The sequence below is a fragment of the Gopherus evgoodei genome, chromosome 2 (assembly GCF_007399415.2).
Source record: "Gopherus evgoodei ecotype Sinaloan lineage chromosome 2, rGopEvg1_v1.p, whole genome shotgun sequence".
Classification (NCBI taxonomy): Eukaryota; Metazoa; Chordata; order Testudines; family Testudinidae; genus Gopherus; species Gopherus evgoodei.
In genome coordinates, this window is record NC_044323.1 from 277,204,110 (window position 1) to 277,219,454 (window position 15,345).

Sequence of the window (15,345 nt, forward strand, 5' to 3'; positions counted from 1 at the left end):
AGACTTCACAATTGTTTTGTAAATATGCACATGCCTCTTTAATCTGGATCTGTGAGGATCCCCAACCAAAGTTTCAAATCAAGCATTGACATGGGATTAATCATGATAGTGACACCTCACCAGATAGCAGTGATGAGAACTCAGCCTTTGAGGAAAGAATCCTCACTGACACAGCATCACACCTCTATTGATTTGAAAGCTGCACAAAGGCCAGCTATTGGTACAAAGGCCACGTAATTAAAACTGTCTGTGAGGGGCTGCAGGGTCTGGTGTGCCCTACACCTCTCAATCTGATGCTTGGGATTACAATGGATGGTTCCAGAGCGGGAAGCCAATTTTGGCTTTCTAACCATGCTGTGCCCCTAACAATAGAATTGTGTTAGAGAGTTCCTCAGTCTCATGGCGTGCTTCAATTTCCCTGGGAGAGTTATCAGAAGGCCTCTATTATGTATTGAGACATGCCTGAACATTAGCAGGAAACTTTAGGTGATCAGAAGTTAATACACACACTAGGATATGTAGCCACATACTTTAGCCAGAGCCTGTGAGGTATTTCACAAGTTTCAAGCTACCAGGCAAAATGAGAAAAGGATTAGCTGTTTTTTCCACGTGGGTGGGAAGGGTGTGTCAGAACATAAAGTTCCCATGGTGAGGCCCAGAAAATCCCCTCAAAGGGAAAGAAAACTTGAGACAAATTGTCTTGCTGATTTTAGCCAAAGGTTCAACATGTGTTCACTGATTTTAGACTGGTTAAGCGTAGGCCAAAATCAAAACCATTTCCTAGGTAAATACAACGTCAGAGAGAGAACTCAAAATATTTGGATGTTAATTACCACTTAGCTGAAATAAGGGCTGATCTAGGAATATTTGCCACATAACTCAGGGGTAGGGCATTATGACAAATACCCTCACAGAAAAACTTCAGTGGGATGAAATAAAATAAAATAGAATGAAAACCTAAATCTGAATTAATAATGCTGCCCTGACATGGAGAGGACAGTGCTTAGCCAGTTGGGTTCGTATTTTCCTTCATGATAGAAAAACATGCTCTGTGGTGATAGTGATGCAGAGAGAAATGTGCTTCCCCTCCAAAATTACTGCAGTTTACCAAAAATGCCAGCTAGAGATTTCTGGAAATACCTCTGTAGGGTATTAGCCATGCCACAGTTCAGGAGGCTGGCAAGATTAAATTGCCAGTGCAAACTGGCACACAAACAGCCAATATAAATTTCCTTCTGACTGTTACTGCAGAGAAACAATATAGTCCACAATATGGTTAGAATTTGGAGATCACAGAACAAATCTTTATGGGAAGAGAATATCTTAATTTTACACTAGCTACAAAGGAAAAGCCCACAACTCTGCACAGTCTGAACCGTAGCTTTGAGTTTATTGGTGGGGGTGGGTGGAATAGGTAGTATCTAAAAATGTCTACTGCCAGGGCCAAATAAAAGATGAGGCTCTTTTCAGCACTACTTAAGGTTTTATGTAGAGTTTCACGGTACTGAAACCCAGAACCCTGGTAAATAGACTGCGAAAAATGTTCCTATAAGAATCTACAAGATGTGACCAATGCCATAAACTTTAATGAAGGTTGCTATGGCTAGGGAGATAGAACAAATGGAAAGTATTTTAACTGACAGGTGCAATGAAAGAATAGTTGTCCGCACTGTTCAGCAACACGGTAAGGATAATCCCTTTGCTATCCCAGAGCACTGGTGAATACAAAGATGGAAAGCCGTTCCACAGAACTATGCTGCAAGGAACAGCTGGGATTGACTCAGGTGCTCCACAATATATGCTGAAGTGTTTTCTACAGGACCTAAAGATTTGACTAGTGTAGCATGGCATACAAACTAGGAGAGCTCCCTGTGAAACTGTGGCTAAGCAAAAATAGAATGATATAGCTGTTCAGACTGAGTTTAGTTTAAAATCAGAGAAGCAACAGCATATGGGCTTCCTCATTTGTGATGGTTAAGGCCCTTTGTTACTGGCTTTTATTTTGTTTAAAATTTCCTAGGAGTTTATCAGTGTTTATTACAACAAATAGAAAATGGGTGATATGCAGTGCAAAAATTAACTTCACTGTTTTATAGATAAATATTGGGGGACAGAAGGTCATAAAAAAAGCAACAAAAAGAGAAAAGTAAGAGTTTATGAAACCATTTCTCTAATCCCCATTGCAGAAATAAAGCTTCCTTTTAAAACAGTTTTCTGTTTCTTACTCTTGATAGAAGGGGCTTCAGTGTGAATTCCAAAAGACCTGTGTGGTGTAGCCGCACAACAAGTTATTTCAGTGTCTTTTCCAAGGTTCATCCTCCTGCAGTCCTGGATGTAGCTGAATTCAGAAAAATATTCTCTCCACATTAGCTGAGCCAGGCAGGACAGTGAGGATGTGAGAAGCAGCATGGCTCAGCTTTGGGAATTCGATGCAGTGGGTTTTCCAAATTTCCAATGGAGTGATGTCACTCTTGTCTGGAGGAAAGCATCGCCATGTGCACATGGAATTCACTTTCCAGTTTAGCCCTGTTTTCATTCAGAGCCACAATGGGGAGTCTAATACAAAAATAATCATGACATTTATCAGTAGAGGCCACCCTTTTGCAATGGGAGATCAAACAGCACAATGACTTTCCAGAATGATAGCTTGCTCTAAAGAGCTTCCAGGGACATATTATGAGTGACAGTAGCTTTCCATTTCCTTGGCAGCTCTGCGTTAAGGTCTTTGGAAAGCCTTTCTGAGCGTATCCTGCTCACTGACCGGCAAAAAGGACATGAAAAGATTTGTTTTTTTTCTGGACTTTCCCCAGATGTGCTTTGTGCTAAAGTTCCACAGAGACATTATTGATCAAAATGCCACACACCTTTGTTAGAGAACGTTCTGTCTGTTGAAGAACAGGATTCCCATTTCTTCTGCACTTCATGTGATGGCTGAAAGTTTCAATCAGCACTCAAGGAAAGCAGCAGGTGGCAGATGCCTAGTACTCATGGGGGGAGGCAAGTGGGACTGGTGGGGGTTGCCTGGTATTCATTGTGATGTAGCAGTTGAAGAAACCTTTTTCTCCTTGTGGGTCTGTTGCTGCAGCAGTCAGGTGACCTTGCGCATCTCGCGCCCCCACTGCAGCATAGCAGTTACCCTCTTCTGAGCAGGAACATCATGAGAGGCGACTGAGCTGTCATCTTTCCTTCTGGAATGGGGAGCTAAGTCCAGGAAGTTCTGGAGCATCCCAAATTTGGTGAAAATAATGTTTTTTTTAAATCCCAGGAATTTGGGGAGGAAATCTATAAAAATTGAAAACAAAGGGCCTTAGTGATGGTGTGTGTCTGTTACAGCTATCCCCTATTCCATTTTGTTTCTTACAGCTGTCCCCAGACACCATTTTGTTTTCTGTTCTCCTGTGGCCGCCCTTCCCTGGCTGTTAAGTTGTTTACCAGGGCCACTGCCCTTCTCAAAGGGAGGGCCCCTTAAGTTGTTTAACAAGAGCCATTGCCTTTCTCAAAGGGATGGCCACTTGTGCTGCGTGCTAAGTGGGACCACTGCCCTGTTCAAAGGGTTAGTCCTGTTATCACCTCGTTGAGCCTGGGCTTGGTGTAGGGTAGGCAATGTCCAGAGCTGCAAGGCCTATTGTGGTTTTAAGATCCTGGGCATGAGTCATAGGCCTCATGTGCTCTTGAGTCACCTATTGCACAGGACTATGTCCAGACATGTCTCTGGGCTTACCTTCAGTTTTTTCCCTGTGTCCCCGCCCCTGTGACAGAGGGAGCCTATCAGGATTACTGGCGGGAAACTGCCCAAGTTTGCCTTTAAAACCAGACATTTTTGAAACACACCTCAGAAAGGTTCCTGCATTGCTGCCTGGTCTGATCAGCCAAGGGTTCTGGGGGGCCCTTTCTCCGCTCTCGTTTTATTTTTGAGCGTACCCCTGTTTTTTGAACGCCCCCCCCACGAAGAAGGAATTGCTACCTGAGAGATCTCTTGATTATTGAGACTGTACCGAGCCCTCCTTGCCTCTTCTGATGTTGCTGCTGCTTCTGCCTTTGCTGCTGCCTTGGGGACTGGTAAGAATCCCTCTGTAAAACTTTCTATACTTTTATTTTATTATTTTAGCTGCTGGCTCTGTTTCCCCAGCACACAGACTCAAGCTAAACCTTGGTCTGTGTCTTAAAACCTCTCTTAAACTCCAGGGCTCTTTGCCGCTAAAAATAAGTGTGCCGCTGCTAAGCTCTGCTCCTGTGGGCTTTGCCTTGGGGCTCTCTGCTTTCAGCTGTATCCACCGCTGTAGCCACCATCCCTTGGCTTCCTTGGGAGCTGGGTCCTGGACACATACCACTCTGCCCTCTGTAACCTCCCTATAGCATAAGGTGCACCATAGGTCTTGTTTTTTTTAGTTTAATAAGTCATAGTTTGTTAAGACTGTAGAGCTTGTAAGTTTCAACTGCCTTGTTATAGTTACTGTTTTGTTGCTCCGTATAGTTGCTTGTTATAGCTTTGCTTTGAATTGTGATATTTGTTGTTTTGCCTAGTCGTTGGTTAAGATAGATAAGGTTTTTTGCTGCTTAAATTCGCCTTCCTGCTGTCCCGATCTCTCCCTGAACTTTCCCGTGTCTGTTTTTCCCCCGCTCCAATCTCCCCCTCTGTGTGCTCCTCCGTGTCTCTCTGTTATAACCCTTTGCTGCTTTTCCCCCGCACCTGCACTCCCTCCGAACTTCCCAACTCCTTGCTGCTTCCCCCCCCGCGTCTGCATCGCCCTCCGAACTTCCCAAACCCCTTGCTGCTTCTCCCCCTGTATAACTTCCCTAACCCTTTGCTGCTTTTTCCCCCGCATCTGCACTCTCTCCGAACTTCCCAAACCCCTTGCTGCTTCTCCCCCTGTGAAACTTCCCAAACCCTTTGCTTTTTTTTTTTTTACCTTTGTTTTTGGTGTCCACTTGTTGCTTAAACCTCTCTCTAGCCCTTCTTTACACTTCTCCGCTGCCCCTCCCCTACCGAAGATCACCATCACACTGCTCCGTTGTCCTTACCCTGCAGGGCTTCAGAGTCTCTCGCTGCTTCCGGCCACTCGTCTGCATACCACTAATCACTCACTCCCCCCGTCCCCCCCGTTTCTTGACCCAGCCTTTATATTGATATTGTATTGTTGTACTGTAACTCACATTTTACTTGTAATTATAACACCCCATTGGTTGCCTCCACTTTTCTGATATACTTTGTATTTACATTGATGCCACTGTGTTACATTGTGTATCTAGCTATTAACTCATATAGAAGCTACCATTTTATTTTGCATTTCTTTTGGGTACGCTTTGCATTTCCACACTGTATCTAGAGTTGCTTATTGACTGTACTGTATCCCATTGTGCTGAACCCCACTTGCTGTAGCCCACTATTAGAACTCCCTACACTGTTCAATAAGAACCCCCCCATCGTATTTCATTATTAAATTCCCACCACTTCCTTTTTTTTTCCTTTAATAAAGAAATTAATTGGAACCCCAGCTGTGTGGTAATTGCTCCACAAGATCCCATATACCTGTAGGCAGGGACAGTGTGGAGTTAAAGATGCTCAGATGCTACAGTGCTGAGGGTGGCATAAGAATCTATCTAGAATAGTAGATAAAAAGGACCAAATCTTCATCTTGTGTATTGAAAAACACGCTCTCATTGATGGTATAGTTAAAGATGTCTGTCCATCACCACAAATGCAATACAACACAAATCCAATACATCAGCTCCAGCCTGGAAGGGGTTGGAAAAGCACTGCAGAGGGCAAGGTAAAACCCTGGCTGACTGGGGGAAGTGGCTGCAGCTGGGGCCATGCCCCAAACTGAGCAACTCCAGAAGAAGGCCAGGGAAGCCAGGAGCAAGCAGTCTCCTTCTGCCTGTAGAAAGAGAAGGGCCTGGCTGCAGGGGGCTAGACACAAGGTGCCTGAATGAAGCAGGGCTGGGGAAGGCAGAGGAGCTGGGGAGCTCCGGCCTGGAAAGACCCAGGCTGCGGCCTAGCATTGGGCTAAAAGGTACTGGGGGTTGAAGGGGGCAGCCGAGGGGTAGGCCACGGCAGCAGGTCCAAATCCAACTTTGTCAGTGATGAGTGGCTGATACTGCAGTCTGCCCCAGGGTGTAGGGACTAGACAATGACTGGCAGTAGTTGTACACTGAGGCAAGGTGGGAATAGTGGGTGGGGGTTCCCTGGAGAGGGGAGACCCTAAGACGGAGGGGTTACTGCCAGCGGCAGCACCCCAGGTAAAAGGGTACCGGGTTCAGGGAGGGACACGGGGGCCAGAGGACAGGTGATCACCGGCCTGCAGAGGGCGCTCCGGAGCTGGAATTGAGCTAATTCCCAGGAGTCACCAGCAGGAGGTGCCGCAGGGGTGAGGTCTGCTTGTCTACACACTTCAACACATTAACAGTCACTGGTTTTCAACCTTGAATTTGGTATCTTGTTACTGATAGGTCACAGGGACCCCAAGAGTACATAAAGTAGCCACATCCTGTAGTCACAAGGACTTTCTTGAGTAGAATATCAGGCTATTTGGACTTTGCTATGCCCTGGTAATATTCCAACACCTTTTGGACAGAGTCCAAGCAGGGCTATTCTTGGATGATGCTATTGTTCTTGGAAAAAGTGTATAGGCAATGCGAAATAGGTTCTGGTGAGTTTTTCAACACTTATTTACTGCTAAATTAAAGCTAAAACCTATTAAATACTGTTTATTTGGGCATCAGTTCTCATATATATTGTACCTAATCTCTGAGACAGGGATTGCTATTAACCTGGGGGAGATCTGCAAAACTGAGTGACGAGTCCCAGGGAATTATTAGAGTGCAGAGAAATGGAATCCAGCTGAGGTTCTGCCAGATAGCATATCACAGAGCCATCAAAATCCAGATTCCATTGACAAAAATGTAAAGGAGTTTATGCAACACCTCAAAAAAGACCTAGAATGAAACCAAGCAACATGGATTTCCCACACAGACACTTGACACTCCTCTTAGGAATCAGGCTAGTGGTGTAGTAGTCTGGCATCTCTGACAGGTCTACCTGTGAGTTGTTTGATTTGACATATTTGTATTTAGGAATGTAAGAGATTAGATATCAAACAGCAGTAAAATATTCATGCTGGGAGGGCTTGTATATAGCAGAATGCTGGGATGACCACAACGTTGTCTGAGCACAGAATGAGAGTATTATTACCCAATGGGACTGTAAGGAGATTTCAGTTCTTGGGGGAATGAATTTGCCAAGCACCAGGAAGTGTGTGCTGGGTTGTTTTGGCTGTGTCTCTGCTTTTGAGGTATAGGAAGCAGAGTTATTCTGCTAGTTTCCATTCAGAGTTGATCCCACTAAATATTTGCTACCTATCCTTAATTTTAGCTTTATCATTAGGGAACATGTTTTAGAGAACATGAGTTATTTGGGGGGACTTTACGATTGTTTTATAAGTGAAAAAGTACCTTTACCACCTGAGTTTCTCCCTCCAGTTGGTGTTTTGTTTCTCAAAGTTATTATTTATTTTTAATTCACTCAACGCTATTTTTTCCTACAGTGATACAGTTTTGGTGTATAGATTTTACCCCAAGGGGAAGCACTACATTTTTGGTGTGTAGTACCTTGAGTCCATGTGACTTTTTTTCCCTAGAACCCCCAGATCTGTCAGTTGCTGTCAAACTAATAGGCATCAGAGCTCCCAAAGATGGGACTCCTTGCTGGCTCAAGAAGGCCAAATGTCTGCCTGAGAGCCCCACAAAACAAGTTGCTCAGGCATAGAAAAGCATGGTCCCTAGTTGGTTCCTCCAGCACTTGTACCAGAATAGCAAATAGGGCAGTGAGCAGCTTGGATTAACATTGAAATCTTTGGTGAGCTTAAACTCAAAAAGAAAAGCTGGACATGCACAAGTCCATGGGGCCAGATGTAATGTAGCCAACTCCCTTAGCATCTTTGGCTAATGTGATTGCAGAGCCACTGGCCATTGTCTTTGAAAATTTGTGGTGATCGTGGGAGGTCCTGGACAATTGGAAAAAGGCAAATATAGTGCCCATATTTGAAAAAAGGAAGAAAGCGAACCCGGGGAACTACAGCCTTGCTTCAGTCCTCAGCAAAATCATGGAGCAGGTCCTCAAGGAATCTGTTTTGAAGCACTTGGAGGAGAGAAAGGTGATCAGGAACAGTCAACATGGATTCACCAAGGGCATGTCATGCTTGACTAACCTGATTGCCTTCTATGATGAAATAACTAGTTCTGTGGATATGAGGAAAGCAGTGGATGTGATATATCTTGACTTTAGCAAAGCTTTTGATATGGTCTCTGTGATACAGCATGGCCAAAGGGCAGCAGGAGAGGGCTAGAAGGGAGCCTTATTCCCTGTAAGGGGAAGAAAGTTTGCTATAGATTAATTAGAGCACCTGAAGCCAATTAGAGCACCTGAAGCCAGTCACATGATAAAAACCCCTGCTTCAATCAGACAGTGTGGGAGTTGGAGCAGAGAGGAATTGGTGTTGGAGCAGAGAACAGTTTGAAGGAAAGCAGAGGAGTTTGGAGAAGTGCTGCAGTGAGCTAAAGACCCTAGGTAATGGGGCACCTGGCTTGTACAGAGGGAGGGTAGGAAGCCCCCCACAAGCTGAAGGGCAGGAGAAGGAAGTAGCCCAGGGGAAGGAAGTGTCAGTTCAAGTGGTTTACCACTATCCTCAGGGCCCCTGGGCTGGGATCTGGAGTAGAGGGCAGGCCCAAGTCCCTGCCTCTCTACTCCCCTCCTCTAGAACACTAGTGGGGCAATTAACATTCCACTGCAGGGGCAAGAAATGGTGCCCTGAACCGCCCCCCAAAGAAGAGAAAGCGTGAGACCCATCAAAATAGTGCCGGCAATTTGTCAGAGTCTCCCACAGTATTCTTGCCAGGAAGTTAAAGAAGTATAGGTTGGATGTATGGACTATAAGGGGGATAGAAAGCTGGCTAGATTGTTGGGCTCAATGGGTAGTGATCATTGGCTTGATATCTAGTTGGCAAGCAGAGCGCCTCAGAGGTTGGTCCTGGGGCTGGTTTTGTTCAACATCTTTAATGATCTGGATGATGGGATGAATTGCACCCTCAGCAAGTTTGCAGATGACTCTAAGCTGGGGGGAGAAGAAGATACGCTGGAAGGTAGGGATAGGGTCCAGTGTGTCCTAGACAAACTGGAGGATTGGCCCAAAATAAATCTGATGAGGTTCAACAAGGACAAGTGCAGGCTGGGGGGCTCATTGGCTAAGCAGCAGTTCTGCAGAATAGGACCTGGGGATTACAGAGGATGAGAAGCTGGATATGAGTCAGCAGCGTGTTCTTGTTGCCAAGAAAGGCAACGGCATAATGGGCTGCATTTGTAGGAGCATTGCCAGCAGATCGAGGGAAGTGATCTAATCGCACTGGTGAGGCCACACCTGGAGTATTGTGTCCAGTTTTGGTCCCCCACTACAGAAGGGATGTGGACAAATTGGAGAGAGTCCAGAGGAGGGTAACAAAAATGATTAGAGTGCTGGGGCACATGACTTACATGGAAAGGCTGAGGGAACTGGGGTAATTTAGTCTGCAGAAGAGAAGATTGAGGGGGGGATTTGATAGCAGCCTTCGACTACCTGAAGGGGAGTTCCCAAGAGGATGGAGCTAGGCTGTTCTCAGTGGTGGCAGATGACGGAAGAAGCAGCAGTGGTCTCAAGTTGCAGTGGGGGAGGTCTAGGTTGGATATAGGCTGACTAGACAGGGGGCAGGAGTAATAGAAGTCTATATAAGAAAAAGACCCAAAATCGGGGCTGTCCCTATACAATTGGGACATCTGGTCACCCTAGTTGGATATTAGGAAACAGTATTTCCCTAGGAGGGTGGTGAAGCACTGGAATGGGTTACCTAGGGAGGTGGTAGAATCTCTATCCTTAGAGGTTTTTAAGGCCTGGCTTGACAAGGCCCTGGCTGGGATGATTTAGTTGGTGCTGGTCCTGCTTTGAGCAGGGGGTTGGACTAGATGACCTCCTGAGGTCTCTCCCAACCCTAATATTCTATGATTATATTATTCTTTTCTGGTGCACGCTGTAACACGGCTATTGCACAATAATAAATACTCTCTGACATCTGCACCTTGTTTGTACCCCGAGATGGGAGTCAGGAAAGGAACCTGATGCTCACGAAAAGGCAAATGGGGTAGATCTCTTTAGAAAAATGTAGGCAAGAATAACCAGAGAATATCTGCCAAGTAACAATCCTTTCGGAAACATTTGGAGATAAAAAAAGGGAGCTGGTATATTAATATTGGAGAGACTGATATCTAATAACAGAAAAGCAACACTAATAAGAGTTACATTGCTAAAAACAGACCGTGATTGATTTAATAGATACATAGAATGCAGTGGAAAATGTACAGTTAGTTACCAGTAAAAGCAGCAAAGAATCCTGTGGCACCTTATAGACTAACAGACGTTTTGGAGCATGAGCTTTCGAGGGAAGTGATCTAATCGCACTGGTGAGGCATCTGAGGAAGTGGGTATTCACCCACAAAAGCTTATGCTCCAAAACATCTGTTAGTCTATAAGGTGCCACAGGATTCTTTGCTGCTTTTACAGATCCAGACTAACATGGCTACCCCTCTGATACTTGTTACCAGTAAAAGCATTCATTTGATAAAATGCCACATAAATAGGGTTCAGACCCAGCCAGAAATGAACAAAATTGAAAACAGAGTTATGCTGAGAGTAAAGACCCACAATAGGGCACTCGTATCAAATGGAAGACAGCAGATGTGAGTTTGCAAATCTACATTATTCTAATGGACCAAGAGGACAGCAGAAGTAAATTTAATTGGGATCAAATTTACTGATGACCCCAAAACCAGAACGGCAGCAAAACCTAAGAGGAGAAAACAGAAATACTCAGTAACCCAGAGAAATGGGGACATCTGCTCACTGCAATGCTCCACTGCTCTTATCTTATGTAAGGGGGTGGTGTATTCTTAGGAAAGGTGATATTACCCAGAGCAGGGAAGGATTTATAGAACCAATAATGATTGCAAGTGTAACCATATTTAAAGGTTCTTTTTATAACACCCTGCAAGGCTTCCACGTGAAAACATGAAGGGTTCTTAAATGGAAATGCAGCCAATAGACCATTTAGATTTTGTAAGGAACCCTGTGTTTAGCTCCTCTAACAGTTTTTCAGAAGCTTATTTACCTAGTTTGGTAGGTGCCAGTTTACAGGGAAAGAAAACATCGGAGTGTTTTATTTATCCCAGATTTCCAAGAAGGGCAGCCCATGACCATTATTATATTTCCTTATATGGTGGATATATGTCTGTTTTCTTCCTGGTAAAATTTTTTTTATCACTTTGGCATGGAGAGGAGCTCTCTTTATGTGGCAACCCACTCCATTGCTGAATCCTATGGACAGTCCCTTATTCTGAATTCAATTGTACTCGAGGATTTGGTGTTGTCCTTGAAGGCATCACAAGGCAGACAATGTTTCAATTTCAAGTACAAGCACGCAAGCTCAGGAATGCAACATTCAAGTCTAGTAATTTTCAACTTAAAATATAAAAGTTTTGGGAGGACTCCAAAGACAGATAGGCATGTGGATGCATGGAGGGGTTGCCAGAGGCTATGATTCAGGGTGTCAAGTGAAACCTAGCTGGAGTATCAGAGACTCCATAGGAAAATGAAAAAGTGCCTCCTGTGTTCAGTTTATTTTATTATTCCTCTTCCATTTGCTAAAACAAAGCAAACCAGATTTCATAAATAGGAAGATTTCATACAGCTTATTTCTGTATTAAACATGGTGAAATGCAGCAATACAGCAAAATTAATGACTGAGTGTGGCACTTTGGATTTTTCAAACATCATGACATAGGTTTTGAAAATGAACTTTTGATGACAAATTTAGTGTTTATTTCTTTTTCCTTTGCTTTATTGTTGCTTGAATGCCTCATGACATCCTTCAGACAGATCCATAATGAAATAATTGCTGGGTATATCCCCACAGTTCAGTCATAAATCTTGCCTTTGGTTGCCTTTTGTGATGTCCATGCTAATTTCCATAGTTTCCAAATACTGCTAGTGGCTTTTTTTCTCTGTATTTATTTTTCTCCATTTTTCAAATCTTTGGTGACCAACTCACTTCGAAACATCCTTGTACAAGTTCCACATAGATGAAAAAATAGCTGCTAATAAATAAAACACAACAAAATATCAGTACTTTGATCTGTGAAATCTGTTGGGCCCTAGCATATAATTCAATAAGTCAGGATAGATGCTTTTTCAACAACCTTCGGTGATGAAGGACAGAGATTGTTATAGTCTACCAACCTCTTGGCAATCCCTAGAAAGGTTGCTGCAGATTCTGCAATCATTCACTGAGACATTGTCATAAAGTAGAGTGCATGGTAAATTCTTAAAGGATAACATTGTCCCTCTGGTGCACTGTGTAACCAGTGGGAGCTGATATTAGGTTAGACCAGGCCAATGCTATATTTTCCTGGGTCCTCTGAAGTCATCGTCTCTTAGTTTTGATCTCGTGATCCCCAAGGTCTCAGCTCTGCTTCCCCTCTGCCCTGAGGTAGAGTAAGATTACCTGGCACAGTGGGGCTCCAGTCAATGTAGGTGACCAGTCTTGTGAGCCCTAGATGCATTCCTGCTCCCAACCTAAATGGAGGAGTGGGCCCAAAAGTTCCTCAATTACTTCACCAATACAGAATCCAAGTGTTACAGGATATCATCATAGTGTGGAAGGAGAACAACACATCTTGAAGAACCACCGTAACTGTAGAGTAAAACAAAATTTTTTCCCTTCTCAAGTGGTATTCCATATGTATTCTGCATGTGGTGCCTCACAACCAGTGACTTTGTAGGGAGAAGTGCAGAGCCTATTTGAATAATGATTGTAGGACAGCTCTGCCAACGCATGCATCAGATCTTGATGCCTCAACAAGGGAATAATGCTCTGTAAAAGTTTAGACTGACCCCCCCACCATGGAGCCACCTTGCATGTTGCAGAGACTGGTATGCTTCTCAGGGAAGCCACGGCAGCTGCTCAAGCCCTATTAGAGTGGGTTCTAAACACCATGGGTGGATCTAATCTAGATAACTCATAACGTGATTTAATAAAATTAGACACCCACATAGATAGTCTGTGGGTAGATATTGCCTGACCTCTCATACTCTCTGCAAACATTATGAAAAGCCATGATGGAATGACTTTGTTCTGTCCAGGTAAACTGATAGAATATCAGCTACATCAAGGGTGTGTGGTTTTGCTTCTCCCCTGGCCAGAGTGGGATTTGGGAAAGAAACCTGGGAAATGAATCAACTGAGCTAAAGGTTCTTTTTTTTTTTAAACATTTTCTCTGTAATGCTTTTAACCTTAAAAGTAAACAAGCTTGTTTCAAAAGCACTGTGACAGTTACACTGTGTATGTCTCTCAAGAGAAGGCAAAGCAGGCCTGCTTAGGCAATCTGCCTTTTGCTTGGCATATCACAGCATAGTAAGGGATCTGTGCAGCCTGGAAATACCCCATTCAGGAGGGAGAGAGAAGTGTCTCTTCACCCAAGAGAGGCGATGGCTAAAGAGCCTGAAGCCTAGAGTGGGTGCCATTGCACACCCATAGAAGGGGAATAGAAGTGTTGTTACCCTGAACTGTGACACTAGCTCCAGAGATGAATAGTTTTTTGGCAAAGGGAGGGACGATCATGCTCCATCCTGTCAGTTGACATAAAACATTGCTTTTGCATTGTCTGTCCTGAGCTGGACTGTCAGTTCATGAAGCAAGAAGAGAAATGTGATACGTACTAGCCAAACAGCTCTGAGCTCTAGTATATTTACATGAAGGCAAGTCAGTTCACGAGTTGATAGACCTTTGGTTTGAAGATAGTCCAGATGTGCTCCCCACCCCAGCATAGAAGCATCCTTCAACAGTGTCTAGATGGGAAGAGGTGGAGAAAACGGTCCTCCTATGCATACCCAGAATGAGTCTTTCCACCAATTTAATGATGAGAGATCTTCTGGGGGAACTTGTACACTTATGCCCATCCATGTGGTGTCTCTTTGGTAGAAACACAGATTTCAGCCACCATTGCAGGCAGTGTAGGTGAAGTCTGGCATGCTATGTTACATAAATGTAGGAGGGCATGTGACTGAGAAGTCTGAAGCAGGCTCATATGGACATTTGAGGATAACCCTGATGAGGTCTACTGTGGCATTGAATCTGTCTTGTGGCAGATAAACTCTTGCCATTGTAGAATCTAGCATGGCCCCTATGAAATCTATTATCAGAGTCATACTAGAATTGACTTTTCTCTGTTGATTCTGAGACCCAGGACAGTGAAAAGTTTTACGAACATGTGAATGGAGTCATTCATTTGTTGTGGTGATTTCCCTCAAATTTGCCAATCATCACGCTACAGGTGTACCTGGAGCCCTTGCTTTCTCAGGTATGCCACCATGACTGCCAAGCTTTTCCTGTTGATATCCAGGAAGTGGGTGGACAAAGCCCGCTCACTGCTAAAGGACATCCACCCTAGCTTAAGGGGAGGATCCACAGGTCTGTGATATCAAATAAATATGGGGGACAACTAATGAAAAAACAGGATCAGGAGTGAGGTCATAGGGCGAAATGAAGGGAACCTAACAGGGACACCGAGCAGAGAACCCCGGAGAGCGCCCACTGCTCCTCGAAGGTGTCAAGGGAGCCAGCGGATGCCGCCAGAGGAACTCTTCCCAGATGCATGAACGGACGGAGGAGCAGAAATAGGTCCCACAGTCACAGGAAATCCCATCGGCCAACCTCCTCTCCCTGGTTTGGTAGATAGCTAGTTTGGCCAGGGCTAAGAGGAGGTTGATAAGGAGATCTCGTGACTTCGTGGGGCCATGGATGGGGAGTGCATAGATGAACAGATGAGGGAAAAAGTGCAACCAAAAATGTAATAAGAGATCTAGGAGGAGCCGGAATAGGAGCTGCAACCTGGCGAACTCTAGATAAATGTGCGCCAGGGTTTTCTTCATGCCGCAAAAGGGGCAGGTGTTTGGGATAGGGGTAAACCGCGCCAAGTACATGCCCATGCCCATGCTCATGGCCCCGTGAAGGAGCCACCAACTGATATCCCCAGTGGGCTTTGGAATCCGGGTGGAATATAGGCTGGCCCACCGGGGCTTCTCACCCTCGAGAGGTGGCAGGAGGTTCTGCCACTTAGTGTCGGGGCGGGACGCGAGGGTGAGGAAGCGAAGGGTGTGGAGCATGAGCATGTACAGATACTTCCTTGGCATGGTCTGGAACAGAACGGGTTGCAAGTCGTGCAGCCAGCTCACAGTGAAAGGGCGGGGGGGGTGGTTGGGTCCACGG

At 44.8% G+C, this 15,345-nt stretch overlaps 1 long non-coding RNA gene across 2 annotated transcripts in view; it reads right to left on the minus strand.

Moving 5' to 3' along the window:
• The window catches only part of LOC115647104, a 130,343-nt gene that overhangs the window by 39,308 nt on the left and 75,690 nt on the right, over positions 1–15,345 (minus strand). The gene's annotated exons all lie outside the window — the stretch shown is intronic.